Source organism: Micropterus salmoides, unplaced genomic scaffold (assembly GCF_014851395.1).
Source record: "Micropterus salmoides isolate LMB-PRFRI ecotype aquatic unplaced genomic scaffold, ASM1485139v1 Ms_hic_scaffold_1425, whole genome shotgun sequence".
NCBI lineage: Eukaryota > Metazoa > Chordata > Actinopteri > Centrarchiformes > Centrarchidae > Micropterus > Micropterus salmoides.
Window position 1 is genome coordinate 365 of NW_024040514.1, and position 20,406 is coordinate 20,770.

Sequence of the window (20,406 nt, forward strand, 5' to 3'; positions counted from 1 at the left end):
TTGTGCGAGGCCTGGTGTTTGTTGTTGCCTGAGTATTGCTGGAGCTATGTTGCGGTTGGAGGGAATGTTTTTTCCCTCTGAGGAATTGTTGGAGCGGGCGACGGTCCAGTCACTAATGTCAGGCTCCGTTTGTGGAGGAAGAGACGGCCGCGCTGTGGAGGAGGGTGTGCTGCGCCTGAAGAGTTTTGCTTAATCATTTTCTTTCATTCGTTAGATGGCGTATACTGTGTGTGTGTAGTAAGTAAAGTTTATTTGTATAGCACCTTTCACAGATAAAAATCACAAAGTGCTTCACATAAAATGTAATACAACACAACAAAGTGTGTGTGTGTGGATTTACATAAGGCACATGTTAGAAATACCAAAATAGAAGGATGTTTTTATCTTTAAATCCAACAGAAAACCTAAAGCACATAAACATCACAGACATGAAGACTCAAATGTCCAACAGTCCAGCAGTGCTGAAGACAGAAGACCAAGCAAATGATCCTGGTTCAGTGTCTTTGGACACCACCATGTCTACTGATGACCTCTAGTGGGTAAATAAGCTAAATGAGTGCATTGAACAATGAAAATGTGTGTCAGACATGATTTTCCCACATGGGGCATTTTCTGACATCATCACTTCCACAAGGAAACTTGATTGGACAGATCTTGTAACACTAATCACTTAAAAATATCTGACTTCATCTTTTCACTCATGTGTTTGTGTGGATGGATCAGAATAAGTTAAAACCTGGACCCATGAAGTGTTTTGCTGAAGAAACATTTTAAAATGTCCATTAAAGATACAAGAACAGATATCAGGGAATTTCTCTGATGATGCACAAGTTTGATCTGATCCAGAATTTAAACAGTCTAAAGACAAATAACAAATCCTGTTTTAATACGTTTTCATTGTGAGTTATTTTACAGTGAAGACAGAAAATAAGAGTTAATTATGCAACATGTCTACAATCTCATGGGGAAATGATTTGGTTTTCATCCAGTTCTACAATGAATCACCAAACCACTGAGTTACATGCAGTTAATGTGCAGTACAATAGGTTAAAGGCTCCACCAGATGGTGTCATGTCAGTGGAAGACTGGATGTAAACTCACACACTGAAGGAGAGCGGGACTTCTCATATCCTCCTACAGCACAGGAAAAACTGTCCTGCAGGATCAAAGTAGGCTGAATAAGAATTAGATGTTTGTCCCTAATGTTCTGTCCATTCTTGTACCAGACGTAGTAATGATGACCAGGTGGAAGACAACTGCTGTGACACTTCAGCTCTGCCCAGTTATAAGACTCTGATCTGCTCACCTGCACCTGGAGATCTGAATATGTGAATAAGGAACAGAAATCTTAACTTTAGACTGAACTGTCACAACACAGTAACCTTCATAATGTTGAACATTTGGAACTAAATAATAAATATTCAGATAAAAATGTTACCTGTGACAGACAGAGTGACTCCAGGTGAACCAGTATATTTCCCACCTGGTTGGTTTGTTATGAACCTGAACTTGTACTCAGCTGAGTCGCTCTCTCTCAGGTCTGTGATTCTCAGAGTGCAGTAGGGCTCACCACAGCTATGTGTCAATGACCTGAATAGTTTGTGTCCATTATTAGATCCACATTACTTTCTTCAGTAAACCAGAATATTCTCTCAACTTTAGTCTCATGGCCATTTGTTTTGAGTGGGTATGTATATTTGGAGGACATATCAACTGTTGATCCTTTGAAGGCACAGATCTTAGTAGTAGAAGTGTACGTCACTCCCCAGTCATTCTGGCTCTGTACCACTGTAACACAGAGCACATCAGAAACAACAATCAACATCAATAACTTCATTAACAATCAGTTAATAAGACAAAGTGGATCATACTACCGATATGATTTGGCGAAAATGTATCCTGGACAATTTCAAGGTCCTCAGTTGTCTGACTAATTATCTGCAGTCATTGTCATAAAAAGTTCCTGAACCTTAACTGGAATAGAGAATTTTATAAGATACCATATATATTACTATAATTATAAGGTTTTTTTAAAATCATTTTTTTGGAATATTTCTGGTTAATTCTGCTTTGGCCTATTCATTCAAACAAAAAAAAAAGAATGAAAGAAAGAAAAAAAAGCCTGAAAAGTGCAGCTTATGTGTCAACACACAAGTTATCCAAACAGAAAATAAAGGACATTTTACACACTTTACTGGGATAAAACAAGAACAGTGGGACATAAAATACATAAAATGGGAGAGTTTCTAGCAGCTAAACATAAGACGCAGAAAACTGCTATCAAGTCTCTGACTTTAGCACCCGCTGAATGAGGGTAAATTGTTGGTAGAGGCTGTAAAATCATCAGACCATCCACCACTTTGAAAGGGAAACATTAAATTACAATTTGCCTAAATGAGCTGAATGTTGTTTCGTCATTTAGGCTATCTAGGTGCATACATTTCTAAAGTGATACAATTTCTGTGTGGAAGGCAACATAACTTGCTTGCCACAGCGGCAGGCAGTAAAGAAAGATAATTTTGGACCCTGCTGCTGTCAACACAGACCACGAAACACTGAGGTCAGACAAAAGGAAGTAGCAGGGTTTCGTGCAGATGTTGATATGAGATAAATTGTGCCAGTATGACTTCACTGTGAGACCAGAATCTCTTTAAAAACCTTCTCCGTGATAAAAGTAGCACACAATTACCGTGATAAAAATAGTTGCAGATAGGAGCTAATCATCCGCCATCTTCTGCAACCAGAGTCGACTTTAGAACACATTAAACAGGGCAATAGGTTTTCACAGGGTGAGAAGGGAACAGTCATAACTAAAACCCCAAATATTCTCCGTTTACAACATGTAGAAGTGACTGCACACAATTACCTTAAGTAAAGAAAAGAGCAAAGGATGATGGCCATCACAAACCACGATCTTCTTAATATTCATTACAACTGACCTACTTTTACAAGACCCATTTTTCCCAGATTCCCCTGTTTTAATGCAAAATATAATATATTCAGTACCTGACACAGAGAGAAGGAAGACGACAAATCCACTTGTTGCTGCAGTTAAACTCATAGCTGCTCCTCTCATCTCTCTGTGTGGCTTCAGAGACAATAAAACATGTTAGCAGATAAAATAATGTACAAGGGAGATATACAGTATCAGTCACATCAATAAACAATTCTACTTACAATGAAGAAGGACGCTGTCTTTAAAGAAGCCTTCCTCTGTGGTCAGTAAGCAGATAGATATCAGGCTGTTAAACGACTACATTTCCTTCCTCTTTAGATTATTAACATTCATGATGAGCCAAATGCCAGTTAACACCAACATCAAAATAAAGAAGTAACGATTTGCAAACCAAGAACTTAATAAGAGAGAATAAGAAAATATTGTTATGGCCTGTTGGTATTAAACCTGTTTCGCTGTAAAAATCCCAGACACAAGCAAAGACCATTCAAAAAGAGAAAACACATTTTTAAACTCTTCCAATTTAAAGCACAAAAACAAGACTGGTGTAAAAGTTGGTTTGATGCATCACTTGACACTTCAAGTGCATCTTTAGACAGTGAAAATTAGTTCAAAGAGATGTGCTGCAGCAGTATGGGATGCTAAAAGTCTTATGCTGAGTCTGGGCTTCACAGTAATAATTCCCACTGTGTTCAGCTCTGAAGTCAGTGATGGTGAAGTTCTGTCCTGATGCTTTTGGTGAGTCTTCATTCTCCTTGTACCAGGTATAATTAGCTGCTGGGTTAGCATCACTGCTGCAGGTCAGACTCACTGAACTGCCCTCCACTATCTCAGCAGAGGGACTCACTGACACAGAGGGAAGCTTTGGAGCATCTGGAGGAGAAAACATAAATCAACAAAAATTGAGGATAGATTTCTTTGTTTTGTGTTGAAATGAGTGTGGAAGCATCTGAAATTTTGGAGGTGGTTTTGTGACTGGCAGCAGACAGAGCTGTGTGTTTGGCCACTTGAATTATACTCATTTACATCTAAGAAGATACCAGATGAACGTGCATCTTACGTGGGTAAAACAGAGGTAAGTTATATCACCCAAAATTATTGCAGTGTGTTGTAAATACTGCATTAATCGAAAAGCAGAGTTGGATAAATATACTTAATGATATTATATTACTAGCTAGTACAAGATAAGATATCAATAAACTGTATACGTCATTTATGTTCTGACATGTACATTCATTGTCATAACTGCTATTTGAAAAAAACAACAACAAACAACTTTTCTGCAGATGACTGTTGATGTTTCTACTGTTATTTAATTGCATGGGGTTCAAAACCTTTGCCTTTCCTACAATTCAAGTACAAAGGAAAAACAGAATGAAATACAAAAAGTGTGGCCACTATATACAGTACTCTAAAAACACCTAAAAACATAAAACAATCTCTAAAAGGTTAGCTAAGACAAAATACACACTAACTGTCTTCCAGTGAAAATGTTACCTGTGACAGACACAGTGACTCCAGGTGAACCAGTAAATGTCCCTGTTAACGTGTTGAAGTTGAACTTGTACTCAGCGGAGTCGCTCTCTCTCAGGTCTCTGATTCTCAGAGTGCAGAAGTTGTTTCCACATTGATGCTGCACACGATCTGTTTCCAGATCCACATATTGATCATTTCTCTCTTTTGTGAACCAGATTATAGTATGGCCGTCATTTATTCAGGATGGGTATCTGTATGTGCAGCTTATGTCCACTGTTGATCCTTTTAAGGCACAGTGGAAGTGGAAGTCACTCCCCAGTCATTCTGACTCTGTACCACTGTAACACAGAGCAGAAAACAGTCAGATTTATAACAGCAGAGGATAGATTTTAATATTTTATAAAAATGAAAGACTAAGCTGACAGCGAGTGACACACAAACACAGGTTTTGTGGTTAGATGCAAAATACAAGGCAAGTATTGTCTCACATATTACAGACACGTACATTCATGGTGCAGTGCATTAGCTAAACCGATCCACCAGATGGTTTTATGTTAGTGGAAGACTGTGGAGTAAACTCACAGACTGAAGGAGAGAGTTCTTATACCCATTTACAGCCCAGGAATGTCACACTCTGCCTGTCTGCCATGCGGTGTTTTGCACTTTTGTGTTTAGTTAGCGTTATTTTGGTCTGTTGGGTTTTGGGGGTCTGTCTTGTCTTTCGTCTAGTGTTCGGTAACCCTTGTCATGTCTGTTACCCCAGTGATCCCTCTGCATGTCTGTCTCTGTTTTCCCCTGCTCTCTCTCTCTCTCTCTCCCTACCTGTGCCTTGTTAGCCTCATGTCTTTTACCTGTGTTGCTCCCGCCCTGCTCGTTAGTCCCTGTGTATATATACCTGGTGTTTCTGTCTTGTCTTTGTCGGGTCATTGTTTATTGTCACCCAGTGTTACAGTGTGTTACAGTGTGTTACAGTGTGTTACAGTGTGTTACAGTGTGTTACAGTGTGTTACCTTGTGTTGCCAGCCTACTCGTCGTGTCTCCCTGTTTCCCTGCTTATTCTGGATTCTGGTTTTCTCGTTTGGATTACTTTGTTTTGGACTCTGTCATCAGCCACTCAGTTTGTAAGTGTGCTCGCCTTTGTTTGTTTATTAAAACCCCTTGAATTGTACCTCCTTTGCCTTGCGTCCTGCATTTGGGTCCTCCAACCTGCTCAACCCTGCCTTCACCTCAAAACCGTGACAAGGAAAAGCTGTCTGCAGGATCAAAGGAGCCTGAGTAAGTAGATGTTCCCTGCCTGTACTGTCCATTTTTATACCAGACATAGGACAGATGATCAGGTAGATGACAACTGCTGAGACACTCCAGCTCTGCCCAGTTAGAAGTCTTGTAGATGTCTAATCTGGTCACCTGCACCTGGAGATCTGAATACGTGAATAAGAAGGCTTCATTTTAGACTGAACTGCCAACATACACACACACACAACTAACGTTCATAAGATGTTGAATACTGGGAACTAAATTGTTACCTGTGACAGACAGAGTGACTCCAGGTAAACCAGTATATTTCCCACGTTCTTGGTTTGTTATGAACCTGAACTTGTACTCAGCTGAGTCGCTCTCTCTCAGGTCTGTGATTCTCAGAGTGCAGCGGTTCTTATCACAGCTATACGTCACGCGACCTGAATACTCCGGGTCCGATCTCAGATCCACATAAACATTATTACTCTCTTTCGTAAACCAGAATGTTTCCTCAGCTTTGGTATCATGATTATTTAAGCTGGAGGGATATATGTAGGTGCAGCTAATTCCACTGTTGATCCTTTTACGGCACAGATCGGAGTAGAAGTGTAAATCACTCTCCAGCCATTCTGACTCTGCAACTGAAAAACAGGTGACTTCAGAATTCAAAATCCGATCCATAACAACATCAGAGAACAGACTTCATTTTACTTATTTATTTTTGTAGGACTTAATTGAACTACTGTACATTTACAAAACTACTTCCAGAGGAGTCAAACCATTTGCCACAGAGTGTGAGACTGGAAATGAAAAACAATAAAGTATTTTAGGTATTCAGGTATTTCTGTTTTTAATGAGAGGCTGTCATAGGAATATTTATGACTCTTGGGTGCTTCAGCTTAGCCCATTTATTTCAGACATAAAAAAGTCTATGTATAGGAGTGGAGCAGGAAAGTACCACTTTTTAATACTTTTTAGAAGGGCTGACACCTGTTGTGCCGAATTCTGCCCGCCTGCTGAGAATTGCATGCACCTCGCGAGTGATAACGGCATTTATGCTCAGAAAAGAAGTGGATGCAAATCTCAGCAGGTAGCCTACAAAATTTGTTCTGCCGGATTATGCATCCACCTCTTTAGGTTCTTTTCAGACACTTTGCTGTGCTCATTGATTATCAGGTTATCACCACATATATTTACTGAATCTCAAGGAATGGTACTTCTACTAAGTTTATTAAACTATTAAAGACTCTAAACATTCATAAAATATATACTTTGAATCATTTCTCACATTGATGAACCCACAAAGAATATTATAGTATTTGGAGGTGCATGCAGTTCTCGGCAGGCAGGCAAAACTCGGCATAAAACCCCAATAGTGGAAGATTTGATACTTCGATGTGCGGAGCCTGATTCGATCGTCAATCTCTGTCGAGGCTTCTCAGCAAAACAAGGATCATGCCATTTTGATGATATGGGGGTGCTCGACGAGTTGTCTGCACCTCGCGGGACTTTCGGATAATTTATCACCGTTGAAGAACCACACAAAGAATACTTATCGTTTTTTAAACAGCCGGCTACTTGAAATAGACCCGTGAGGAACCGTGACAAAACTCTACACAAGACCGGTGAATGGCAGGAGAGAGAGAGAATGTTCAACTTTAAGCATCAGTTTAGCTGGAAATTTACAGTGTAGGTTGAATGAATAGAGACTGCAGCTCTGCAGCTTCTCAAGATTAAAGTGGAGCTAACGTGTATTATTCTCCCCCACTCGGCTCGCAATCACCATGCACAATAACATATGATTCGACTATCAATCGACTATAGGCAGGACAGCCCTACTTTTAAGTAAAAGTGCTTACTGAAACCTTGTATTTAATGTTTTTTGGAGATCTGACATTAAAACCCTAAAGTTGCTTTGCCATTTTGTCCATTCGGCTGGTGCTCATCCAAGATCAATTCATCAAATCCATGGAATCCATGTAAAAACAGATTAACTTTATGGTAGACTGCTGACTGAGGGCATTCCCCATAACATTAGATCCTGGACACTTGTAATTTGCCCAAATCCATAATTAAAATTTCTAGGTGGTCCAGGGTCCCTGCACTACTTTGAGCTCTGAACTAAAGAAGTCAATTTCTACCAGGAAGAGAGAAAAATTATAGAAAGAACAAAAAATCGAAATCATAAGATACTAAGTACAAATTTTTACTTCCTAAGTAGAAATTGTGAGCTGGTGCTCGCTCATTATTTTGACTTCATATTCAAGAGAAAGAAATGCATTGACACTGACTCAAACATTCTGCTTGGCAATGAAACAGGTAGTTTTCCTGCAAATCCAAGTGAAAAAGTGATTTTAAAAAGGTTAGCCATCAACTTAATGACATAAAAGTAGAAATATGTGCGAGAAGACTTCACTGTTTGAGACTCAACACGAAGAGAAGCAGAATGATTGAGTTATTAGCATCAGTCTTATCAGACCCCCTCCTCCTACCAAAATATCACTGCATTGTGCTAAAAGTGCCCACAGGTTGAGACAAGTAGTCGTCCTTCTATGGGGATGAATAATTCAAAATCACATTGCATCCAAGAACGTATTTCCCTCCTCTGCAACCCTTACTGTACACAGCATTCAAATTTATGGTATCGAGGATACAGATTATAGACTATATTTGAAATATACGAGAAAATCCACAAACCACTGTGTGGTAACAATCCAGACACAAGCATTTATACACCAAAGTAGAAGCACTGAGTCCAAAAGTTAAGGTTTGGTGTTGCAGTCAGAGTTTTAAGGTATTTTAATGTACCACACTTCATGACTGTACAGGTCAAATCTAGGAACATGACGTCTGACAATAAATGATTTAATTAAATGTTTCTTCTTAAACTAACTTCAGGATGCTTTGACTAAATGTAAAAACCCTAGAACTTAAATGTAGATATACAGCACCTGGTACAGTCAGGAGAAGGACGACAAATCCACTTGCTGCTGCTGTTAAACTCATAACTGCTCCTCTCATCCCTCTGTGCGACTTCAGACATTAAAAATGTCTGCAGATAATAATGTACACCAAAGTAAATCAGTCAAATCAAAACACTTCTACCTAACATGAAATTAAGTTATCTTCACAAGACAACATTCCTTTGTGGTCTGAAAGCAGGAAACAGAAGTCGAAGCTGTTAAAATCCACCTAACTTCTTTCCTCTTTACATTATTTACATGAACAATCAGAACACCCCACAAACACAAGAAAGAAATCTTAGCGTAAGTGTCATCACAGTTTGTGTTCTGTCAGTGGTGCTAGACTAAACAGGAACAGGAGAAAACCGACAGTTTGATGCATCGCTTGGATGCACACCATAGATTCAAATTGATGTGCTGCGTCAGAGTGGGAAAAAGTCACATGATGCAGTCTTATTGATAGTATAAGACCTGGAACACCAGACCAGAATACTGGTGATAAAAAGTGATGTAAAAAGAACAAATGGTACAAAAAGTGGCAGAAATCTCATTTAGAGAGGAAAGAAATGCAAACTCTGTAGTTTCATCTTTAGCTTTATTGATCTCTGGGGGGGAAGTGACATGTTACAGCATCACAAGAGACTGCTGGCTAAGAGGTAACGAACACCGACACTATTTGACTGAAATAATTACAAATAGATGTAAAGACTCCATATTTGTATAGCACCTTTCTAGTCTTTTTGACCACTCAAAGTGCTTTTACACAACATCTGCATCCATCATTGACTCACATTTATACACTGAGCCTAAGTGCTCAAACAGAAACTAACATTCAGAGCCTGGAGGAGCCAGGGATTTAACAGGCAACCCACTCCAACTCCTGAGCCACAGCTGCCTTAGAAAAGAAGGAAATTAGAAGGAAGCCAACCAAAAAACTGCATAGACTATATATATACATTAGCTGAGATATAAGATAATTGTGAAGGTATTTATGCCAAACTCCCTCACTTACTTACAGACACTGTGGAGCAGCCTCAGCCTTACTTTTACTCTGTTATTACTTTTATTTTGACTTACTGATGTTGGATATCACTGTAACTACTACTCCTGAACTAACAGTAGAGTCATACTCACAAAACATGTAGCTCCTAACTAGCTGAGTTTTATGAAACGCCATAAAAATATGGGGTGACCTAACTGGTCCTAACTGTAAGACTACATTTTTTGAGTAAACAAACACAAACAAGTTTAGCTCTGAAAGTAGCTCCTAGGTCTGAGAGGCTTAACTTCCTCTGGTGCACTAACAGTTACTTCAGGTACATTTTGGTGTCTCCAGGAAGAGGTTTGGCAGGATGGAGAGTTGTTAGAGAGCAGAGATAAAAGGTCACTGAATACTGAACTTTCAAAGACTGTAAAAAACATGTTACACATAATATTCAAGTTAATGCTTTAAGTCATAAAATACTTTACACATTCTTTAAAGCTGCACATGCAGAGTAAAAATCTAAGCTGAACACTGGTTACATTTATCATTTAGCTGACGCTTTTATCCAAAGCAACTTACAACTGCTAAATATGTCAGAGGTCACACGCCTCTGGAGCAACTAGGGGTTAAGTGTCTTGCTCAGGGACACATTGGTGGATGTGTCGCAGTGGGAATCTGAAGGCATGTGTCTTATCCACTGCTCCATCACCACCCCTACTGCTATACTGGTGGATGTTATGTTGAAAAGTTTCTCTAAGGTATATAATTAATTAGCCCATTTTTTAAGGCCCATCCTGAGAAATATATTGTAAAAATCAATAGTTATCTGCTTAAATCAGTTCATAAAGAAACATAGAAATATCAGAAATGTAATATCTGTTGTATTCAATAGGTTTTGTTGACGGTGCTGTACAATGCAGCTACATCCTCTCCAGTTTCCTGACCTCTGGATCTGAGAAAAAAGAAGACATTGTATGAAATAATATAATTACTATCATATCCCAACAGCGATACAACAAATGTAAAAGCAGAGCAGGCAAAATGCAAAAGCAACATATTTATCTCACAGTTATTCATTTTAATCTTGTAGTGAGGATAATGTGAGAAGAGCTGCTCACCTCGGGGCAGTATTACTCTTAAATGTGACAACAGCGTACTCCATGACTCTTGCTGCTCCGTGTGTCTGAGGGAGCGAGCTGGTCTGATGTTGGAGTAGAGAGGATCTGCCTGGTTGTTGGTGAAGTGAATGCTGGCATACTGAAGGTTATCCTGCTGCTCTGGCTGTTCAGGTAGAAACTGCACAGACATATTTTACATGAGTGGGTTTTTCATTTGAATAGTGAATTCTTACAGATGATTGCAGCCAGGACAGAAAAGACTGAAGCAACTGCAGCTTTGGTAATGATAGAACAAATATTTCCTGCTTCACCGTGCATTACAGAAAAGAGCTAAGTAAAGGAATTTACAAGGAAAGGACAAAAAGTAGGAAAGCTTCTGGATCTACTAGGAATTTAGTCACATCCATTAGAAATTCATTGAATTGATGTCAAAAGAGCAACATGAAGTTCTTCTCAGTCAGATTCATTTTCCAGAAGCACTTGAAGAGTGAGTGACTTTTGTTGTTGAATAAGATCCGTGACTATTCTCACCTGTTCCCTGTTGTCTGGTCTCTCTTCAGGCTCAGATGATTCCTTGGAAGCCCTCTTTTTCCTGGTTAGGAGAATAAATAAGAAAATAAATGACTGAACGTTTTAGGTTGGACAAACTGACCTTCAGTGATTTAACATTCAATGATTCAGTGAAACAGAGCTGCTCACCTGATCCACAGGAAGAGACAGAGGGAAATGATAACCAGGAGAACAACAGTGATTGTTGTAGCAACTGCTAATTTCCCTGCTCCTAAAAAATGGGGAACATAAAACAACACAGACAGTAAATTAGAGTGTTACAGCATGTTTGGACCCATTGCTCCCATAGAGTAACACTGCTTTCAAACACCAATCAGAGTAAACCAAATTATTACCAATGTAAAGAAACTGATTTAGAGCGTTACAAAGAAGAAACTAAAAGCCAAAGTAGATCAGAATGTTCTCTCTAAAAAGAGATTATTATCTCTCTACTGTCAGAGATAGAAAGCAGAGACAGATCCAACCAAGTACAGTGCATTTGTGTTTGCTGTATTATAGTTTTGCAAGAATTGTTTGCTTTTGCAAGGGATGTATAATGTTTTGTTTTATTGGTGTAAGGTTTTGTGATTAGTGTGTAGAGTTTTGAAAAAATAGCCACTAGTTTCAAAAATTGTGCCTAAGGAATTAGAAAACACTGTAATGTCCCCAGAGTGTGTGCAGCTCAATGCAAAACCTTACCTGGCACAACAATCAGATGTAAGGTGGAGTTATGACGTCCTCTTCTGTTCTGGGCTTCACAGTAATAATTCCCACTGTGTTCAGCTCTGATGTCAGTGATGGTGAAGTTCTGTCCTGATGCTTTTGGTGAGTCTTCATTCTCCTTGTACCAGGTATAATTAGCTGCTGGGTTAGCATCACTGCTGCAGGTCAGAGTCACTGAACTGCCCTCCACTATCTCAGCAGAGGGACTCACTGACACAGAGGGAAGCTTTGGAGCATCTGGAAAAAATAAATGAACAAAATGAGGATAGATTTCTTTGGTGCTACATGTTGTATTGAAATGAGAAAATAGTTATGTGTTTGTACGCTGTTTTTATTTTCTATTTTACCCTTTTAAAAAAAAGCATATTTTAATGTTTTTGTTCAATTTCCCTTTGTTGCTTTTATGTTTTATGTAAAGCCCTTTGAATTGCCTTGTTGTTGAAATGTGCTTACAAAAAAACTGGCCTTGCTTTATGTGTGTGGAAGCATGGCTGACGAACGGGGAAGTGTACGCGGAGCAGCGCTGCAGTTTTTGGACAAATAAACACACGTAATTGGACTGGATTATGCTCTGACAACAACGCTGTTTACTCGCGGGAGAAGCTCAGACTTAACTGCTTTTATTGAATTTGCTTTTTAACTTTAGTTTTTGGGAATACAACGTTGATTCATCTTCACTGGAGTTTTTCGGCAGCTAGTGTCTAGCATCTGGTTCCACTGTTGTTGTTAGCATCGTCTGGCTCCCAGAGCTCTGTTGGACTACTACTTCATATTTATATAAAAACTGGACAGAACTGAACATTACTTGGACATTACTACCTGGTGTACTGTATCGTTGTACTTTATTGTGAACAAGTTAGCATAGCATAGCCCAGCTCGAACCGAACTCCATTCAGAAAACCAACATTTTAAAAGTTGCTGTCCTGCTGACAGACCTGGCAAAACATGAATTCATATGTTTAACAAATCGGCATCATATTGTAGTTTTTTCGGCATCAGTTTGATCCATTTATTGCTATGAAATCACAGCAAAATGTTTACTTTCTGTTCATTTAACTGTAGAATTTGCGGGTTGTGTTTATTCGTTTACCGCGTTGTGTGCGAACCGTGCAAACACTCAGCAACGTTACACTCTAAAAAATGATTCACAGGCTTAGTAAATATCATAGTAATAAATAGCTATACTAACTTAATAAAATCTCTGAATATCGCTTTAGTGATTGTTTGAGTTGTACATTCCAATATTAATGCCTAGAGGTTTAACAGCTAATTTTTTGTTCAATTTACAATTATCATTAAGTTTATTTCACAAAATGAAATTAGTATTTTAATATTGCTATCTGATATTTTGCATTTAACACTACATTCATTGTTTGCTGCCATTACAGATCCTGGTGATGGCCTGCCTTGTTTGATGTCTTGCAAGTGAGTAAAAAATAATTTTTGTAGCGGTTAACACAGAAGTTACAGACAGAAAACCTGCATGTGTTTTTGCAGAATTGAAATGATGAACGATTATGTTGCCACTTCTTTCTTTTTTCTCATCTTTCTCATTCAGGTCAATGTGTGTGAGTTCCAGAGGATCATCACACTGAATCTTGAACCAAAATTCACATCAATGTTGGACTTGTATTCCACCAACAGCTGTCCCTGTCCAAGGCGAAGAAGGGTGCTGCAGGCGAGTGACATCGGGCAGATGTGAGTATTCTACTTCAGGTTATACAATTGTATTCCTTCTGGAGTGGAGGGGGAGCCACTCTTATCTGTCTCACGTAATACTGTCAGGATAAAATGAACGATTATTTTAAATAAATCTTACCGACCCTAGCTTTAACATTACTTGCTTTTCTGTCTTCATTCTGGTCATGGTCATGCATCTGCCTGTTCATCTGTGCCATGAGTTTTCCATGTTTTTTTTTCTTGCATCTACTTTGCATCCCTCAACAAATACCAGTTCTATGCTGCTGATGTTTCATTTATTCAATGTTAACTAAATTTAGACCATTTTGACAATAAAGTGGGTGCAGTAAAGCAAAAGTAGTAGTAAAAGTATTAGTAGTTTAAAGACTTTCTGTTCTGCAGAGTGGAATCTTCATTCAGCAAAACAAGAGGTCATCATCCGATGTCTCCTTGACCACCTGGGAGAAGATACAAGTGCCTTGATGAAGGACTTTGAGGTTAGTAAAATAGTTTTAACTAATGTATTCATTGATGACAGATCACAAACATGCAAAGGAGAGAAGCATAGCGAGTTAGCAGGGAGGGATTACTCTTTGTGTGTCCCTTTTTTTGTAACAAGTAGTTTGAAAGTTATGGAATCAGATCAGGCTAAAAATTTGGATTCAACTACATATTTTGTGCTAAAACAAAAAGGATTACAAAAAGCCTAGGATACCACTAGAGCTGAACTAGTGATTTCCTAATCGCAAAGGCTGAGATTACTCTCTGGTCATATGACACGCGAGAGTAAAGCAGTCTGCAGACGAAGTTGATGCTTTGTCTGCACGTTACGCCGTACCTTGTCTTCTTGTTGTACAACGGCCTTAAGCTTGAAAGAAACTGACACTACAGAAACTTTTGTGTCACACATGGAATGAAAGTAGCACCTTGTAACTTGGTGGTGGGTGAAAGTCACGTGTAGAAAGGTAAGCGTATTGTGGCGATCGGCGCCTGCGTCACACACACAGCTACCAGTCAGCTCAGGAAATATCTGAAAATCATTAAGCCCTACATACCACACACGCTAGGGTTGGGCTGATAGACGATTTAATCAGCACAAATATTATTGTAATGGCAGAAAATTGTGTCCTCTTACATTTAATATTTTATGTATGATCTTTTAACATTATCATTCTTATTACTATTATTGTTATAGATATGTATTGTGTTTTTATCCTTAACCTTTCCTCTCCTATACTCCTTATGTTGGTCTGTCCACATTTACTAGGGTTTGGGTCAGAGCTGTGAGATTGTTTTGGTGTTTTCTCTCTCTTGTTGTTCCTCTCCTCTCATGGAATGTTCATTCAATGCCGAGAGAGGATCTCTGTTCCCCAAAACATAGAAACCTAGACTGTGTAAATGCTGATGCATCCCTTTACTCGGGCCAGACGCCCGATGCCGCCCTAGGCGGCAGGTCTCTGGACCAGCTGTATATGTGTTTTAGTACTTCTCTGTTTATTCTCTTTTGTTAAATAAATTATTCAAAGACAACGGTTGGTTGTTACTCAATTCTTTGCTCAACCCCTCACCAGGAATATAATTTCCACGACAATTATTATACATTTTAAATATGCTTCACACCTTCCTCAGAATGATCTTCTCCCCACACCTCAGGTAAACACACCGGCTTGCCCCGCTTCTCTCTGGAGTTTGTGCTCGGCGCATGCGCTGCATTTTCCTTATCTAAAAAGCATCTAATAGACAAGCTTAATAATTCTCCGACAGCACCTCAACTTGATGCTTCCTCTGCAGACTGCTTTACTCTCGCGTATCATGTGACCAGTGGAATCGCAGCAAATGGAATTAATCGTTTAGCTCTATCCCCAGTGAAACTATTCAGGTTGAAATCTAAAAATATTTTATCAAGTGATATGTATTAACTGTTGTCTTTAACACTGAAGACAGATGTAGTGTGTAGTCCACATATAATATAGTCAGTAGTAATGTGTATAATATGAATGACTGAAATAAATAAATACATTTATTAATCCTTCTGTTTGCATTCATTAATATCAAGACTCAAGTTATTACAAAGAAAGTGAGCTCTAACCTCTTATCTTTAAAATGTCTGCAGAATGCAGCAAATGCACCTGTCGGTGTTCAAGAGGAGTTGGGACGAGAGGTGAAGCTTTACCTGCTGCGGAACCAAGATGGGTCAGTCAAAGAACCTACTGATGTAGGGACTGAGAATAAAGGCATCACTGTCCTCAGACTGATGCTAGTTGTAGGGACTAACCTATGCCTTGGATCTGAAAACCCCAAGAATCTCAAAAGTTACAGTTTTGAGGTCTTCCAAAAAGTGCTGCTTCAGTGACTGAAAAATTACCTGTGTACCTTGCTGACTACTGTCTGGCAAGATGCTCTTATAATGTGGCTGGTGGATTGTCTTAATGTTTACTTAAGAGAACATTGGATTTTGGACTGGTATTCAGTTCTGTTGTGTAAGTGTAAGTGTAAAAATGTTTCACCAATAAATTAAAGTTTATCCCAGTAATAGTTTTTAGAGTGTAGTTGTCCAGCGCTAAAAAGCTGCGTGAGGAAATCATTGCGAAGACTAAATTTGCGTTGTATGTGAACACAGCTAAGAGGAGGCCAGAAGAATGTCCTTCATACATTTTGTATGAGTAAACACAAAAATGTTGAAATGTGCTTTAAACTGGAATTGTGTCCCTGATTAACTTTCTATTAGCAGAGTTGGGTCTATATACTTATTGATATTATATTCCTGGTTAGCACAAGCTAAGAAATCTATGTACTTTATATTTCCTTGATGTTATGACATGTATAATTTTATTGTCAAAATAACTATTTCAGAAAACAACATTAAATTGTTTTCATTTTCTGCAGATGGCTGATATTTGTACTGTAATTTAACTGTGTGGGGGTTAAAAAAGTTGGCCCTTCCTACAACCCAAAAAATGTTGCCACCTAACTAAATCCAGGCAGCAATTTTGTTTCTAGCAAAATGTATTAAGCAAAAGAAAATACTACACATTAACTTACTCCTTAAAAGGTAAATTATTATCATAACAATTTAATAATGCACTGCATTTAAACAGCATCTTTTATTATTCTTATATTACTTGCATTTGTTTATTTGTTTATTCCATATTTATATATGTCTACATTTATTTATGTTATGTTTGTCTACGAGTAGCACCTTATCACTAAAGCAAATTCCTCGTACATGTAAAATACTACTTGGTAATAAAGCTCTTTCCTATTCTGATTATTTTCAAAGAGAAAAAGCGATAGCAGTAGCCTACTGGTCCTACCAGGCTGGACATGCAGACTGCCAAAATATGTATCCCTGTCGATAATGCACAGATGACGGCCTACCATCAAGTATTTAATTTAGTGCGGCGGGGACTCCGCACTCTGCTACTGGCAATATTTCTCTCCACTGTGCAACAAACTGGATGAACTTCAGCTTCTGGTGCGGGAACACAGAGACTTTTATTTATCTTCTGTTCTGTGCTTCATGGAGACGTGGCTGTGTGAACTGATTCAGGACTTCCAACTCTACGGAGCACGACACAGAGCTCTCAAAACAAATGGTGGAGGTGTCTGGCTGGTGTACCGACGTGACAGTGATTCAGCAGCACTGTTCTCCTAATCTGGAATTTTTTATCATTAACTGTAAACCCGTGAGTTTGCTTCATTCACTCTGGCAGGTGTTTACATTCCGCCTCAGGCCAACGTGCAGGAAGCACAGCGCATGCTGGCCGACCAGATACTGTGTGTGGAGCAGACAAACCTGGTGTCCCTTGTTATTGTTCTTGGTGACTTTAACAAAGGAAACCTCAGCCAAGAACTCCCCAAATACAGACAGTTTATAAAGTGTCCAACCAGAGAGGGGAAGACTTTGGATCACTGCTACACCACAGTTAGCAGTGCCTGTCACACCATCACACGCTCCACTGGGACACTCTGATCACGTGATGGTCCATCTGATCCCTGCATACAGGTAAAATTAAAACCTATAGTGAGGATATCAAAGAAGTGGACAGTGAAGCTGTAGAGGATCTTCAGGCGTGTTTGGACTAGGGATGCAACGATTATAGATTTTGTTGGTACGATTATGGTCAGAGAAATAATCACGGTTTCACGATTATTACGATTAGTATGCATTAATTAATTTCACAATACTAGTAATGACTTGATGATTTTTAATATTTAATGACATTAACAATCATATTTCTATAATATGTAAGTATTATTAATATAAGAGGAATATTAAATTGTATCGCCCAAGGATAAGGGGAGGAGGGGAATAAACTGAACTGTTACTGTCATCAACTCTCATCCATATAAGTATTAGTGAAAATGATAGAAAGAAACTGAGTGCAGTGTTAACTGAAATGCAGTTAAGTGGTAGCCTATAGTCCTGAACGTCTAGCTCCTGTATGTGAGCGTTTTACACCTGGCAAAATTTTCTCAACACAGACAGAAGGAGGCAACAGGATTTAACGTTAAATGTTCAGTGACTGAAGGTCTTGAGAGGACTACGTTCTGTCTTCCATGAAGACACTTTCAGAAAAGAAGCGATTTGCACTGCGTGGAAGCTGCTCAGCGCTAAAGTTCAACTACTTTGACCGCGGCATGCACGCAAGCTCGCCATTGAAAATAATGGACCTCAAAGCACAGCGGTGGGTCTGAAAGTTTACACCTGCTTGGTTTGTTTACATTGCACTGAAAGCTCAAGTCTCACCGCTGCGGCATTGATTGTAAGTGACACGTTTATATTTAATTCCCTACCAACTTGCCATGTTATTTAATATAGCCTAATGTATTAGGCCTACCTTTATTTGAGCGTTCAAAGCTATGGTGATCCCACAGGTGCTGCATCAAGTTTGATGTAGTTATTCGTTCCTTTAGCAGCAACCTTTTAACGGCAAGTTTTTGAACAGGTGATCCATCATCTTCAGTGATGCCCTGGTCAGTGTTAGTGTAGCTAAAATGCTCCCACACTGCCAACTTCAGCCATTTCTTTGGTGGAAATAAAGCTTCACAGTTTGGCCCCTTTGCCATAGTTTAGCCAGTGTACAGTAGCCTCTGATAAGCACTACACATAAGCTGGTGCACTGCTACTGTAACTTTGTTTTTGTTTTATGCAAGTGCCAGTTTCGTTCCATACAACAGAAACACTGTTGTAGCGGAGCCTTTACGATTAATTTACCTTGATGTTTTAAAGCGCGGTTAATAGTGAAATCCGGTATTCGCTGCATCCCTAGTTTGGACTACACTGACTGGGATGTTTTCAGGACTGCTGCCAACAATCTGGATGAGTTTTCAGAGGCTGTGACGTCCTACATCAGCTTCTGCGAGGACAGCTGCATTCCAACACGGACCAGGGTGAGTTATAACAATGACAAAACCTGGTTCACAGCTAAAATAACCCCGCACCCTCCTTTCTCAATCTCAGAGGGGGAAGTCAACAGAATATTCAGGAGGCAGAAACCCCACAAAGCAGCTGAGCTGGACTGTGTCTCCCAATCCACCCTGAAGCACTGTGCTGATCAGCTGTCTCGGGTGTTCACAGACATTTTTAACACCTCACTGGAGACATGCCATGTGCCAGCCTGCTTCAAAACCCCACCGTCATCCCTGTCCCCAAAAAACCAAGGGCCACAGGACTAAAGCCCCTTTTCCACTACACGGTACCAGCTCGACTCGAATCGTCTTTTTTTGGTTTTCCATTGCGGAAAAGTTGTACTGTACCAGGTACTTTTTTCGTATCACCTCCGTCGAGGTTCCAAGCAAGCTGAGGCGATACTAAAATGTGACGTGACAACACAGCAGACTACTGATTGTTCACAGAGAGAATCGTCACTATTCATTGCGTGCAACAGACAGAGGCCAGCAACGGAAACCTTTATATTTTACAGTTTTCAAATGTTATTTCATTACTAAATCCACTTCTGAGAAGTTTTGAGGTGAGAAATTAACTGTGTAGATTTCAAATTTTGGCAGTTTCAAAAAGTGATGTGCTTGAAAGCTTTCGAGTTGAGGAGCTCTGCAAGTGGTGGCGAGGGGAAGCCTGCGCCAACCCGCAGGAGGAGCTCATGATGCCGGCCAGCCACCCGCTCACAGAGCCCTCTACTGCCACAGACACTGCCGCAGCAACAACGGCAGTGGAAAACACAGCTGCCCCCTTCTCTTCTCCCTGTACACCAACAGCTGCACCTTCAGGCACCAGTCCATCAAGCTCCTGAAGTTTGCGGATGACACCACCCTCAGTGGGCTCATCTCAGGTGGGGATGAAGCCGCCTACAGGTGGGAGATTGACCATCTGGTAACCTGGTGCAGCCAGAACAGTCTGGAGCTAAACGCTCCGAAGACAGTGGAGATGGTCGTGGACTTCAGAAAGAGCACAGCCCCAAACTCCTCCATCATCCAGTGTGACTCCCCCGTCGCCACTGTGGACTCTCCCCTCTGGCAGGAGGAGGCTGCGGTCCATCAGGACCAAAACCTTTCGCCAAAAAAACAGCTTCTTCTCATCTGCAGCTAGCCTCATTAACGAGGCCCGGGTCCCTCACTGACATTCATCCATCCATCCATCCATTGTCAACCGCTTATCCTGCGTACAGGGTCGGGGGGGGCTGGAGCCAATCCCAGCTGACATCGGGCGAAAGGCGAGGAACACCCTGGACAGGTCGTCAGTCCATCGCAGGGCCC

General features: G+C 39.9%; 3 long non-coding RNA genes across 3 annotated transcripts; 1 reads left to right on the forward strand and 2 right to left on the reverse strand.

Annotated features, from left to right (window-relative positions):
• Nucleotides 1-1,599: 1,599 nt before the first annotated feature.
• LOC119903263 lies at nucleotides 1,600-3,231 on the reverse strand. The gene is made up of 3 exons (XR_005444471.1): nucleotides 3,178-3,231; nucleotides 3,007-3,088; nucleotides 1,600-1,788 (listed from the first exon to the last, which is right to left on the reverse strand). It is a non-coding gene; the product is annotated as an uncharacterized LOC119903263 (long non-coding RNA).
• A 2,374-nt stretch (nucleotides 3,232-5,605) lies between these two features.
• LOC119903261 lies at nucleotides 5,606-16,731 on the forward strand. The gene is made up of 5 exons (XR_005444469.1): nucleotides 5,606-5,707; nucleotides 13,398-13,434; nucleotides 13,568-13,707; nucleotides 14,092-14,186; nucleotides 15,803-16,731. It is a non-coding gene; the product is annotated as an uncharacterized LOC119903261 (long non-coding RNA).
• Nucleotides 10,067-11,514, reverse strand: LOC119903262. The gene is made up of 4 exons (XR_005444470.1): nucleotides 11,437-11,514; nucleotides 11,269-11,329; nucleotides 10,738-10,915; nucleotides 10,067-10,571 (listed from the first exon to the last, which is right to left on the reverse strand). It is a non-coding gene; the product is annotated as an uncharacterized LOC119903262 (long non-coding RNA).
• Nucleotides 16,732-20,406: the final 3,675 nt, after the last annotated feature.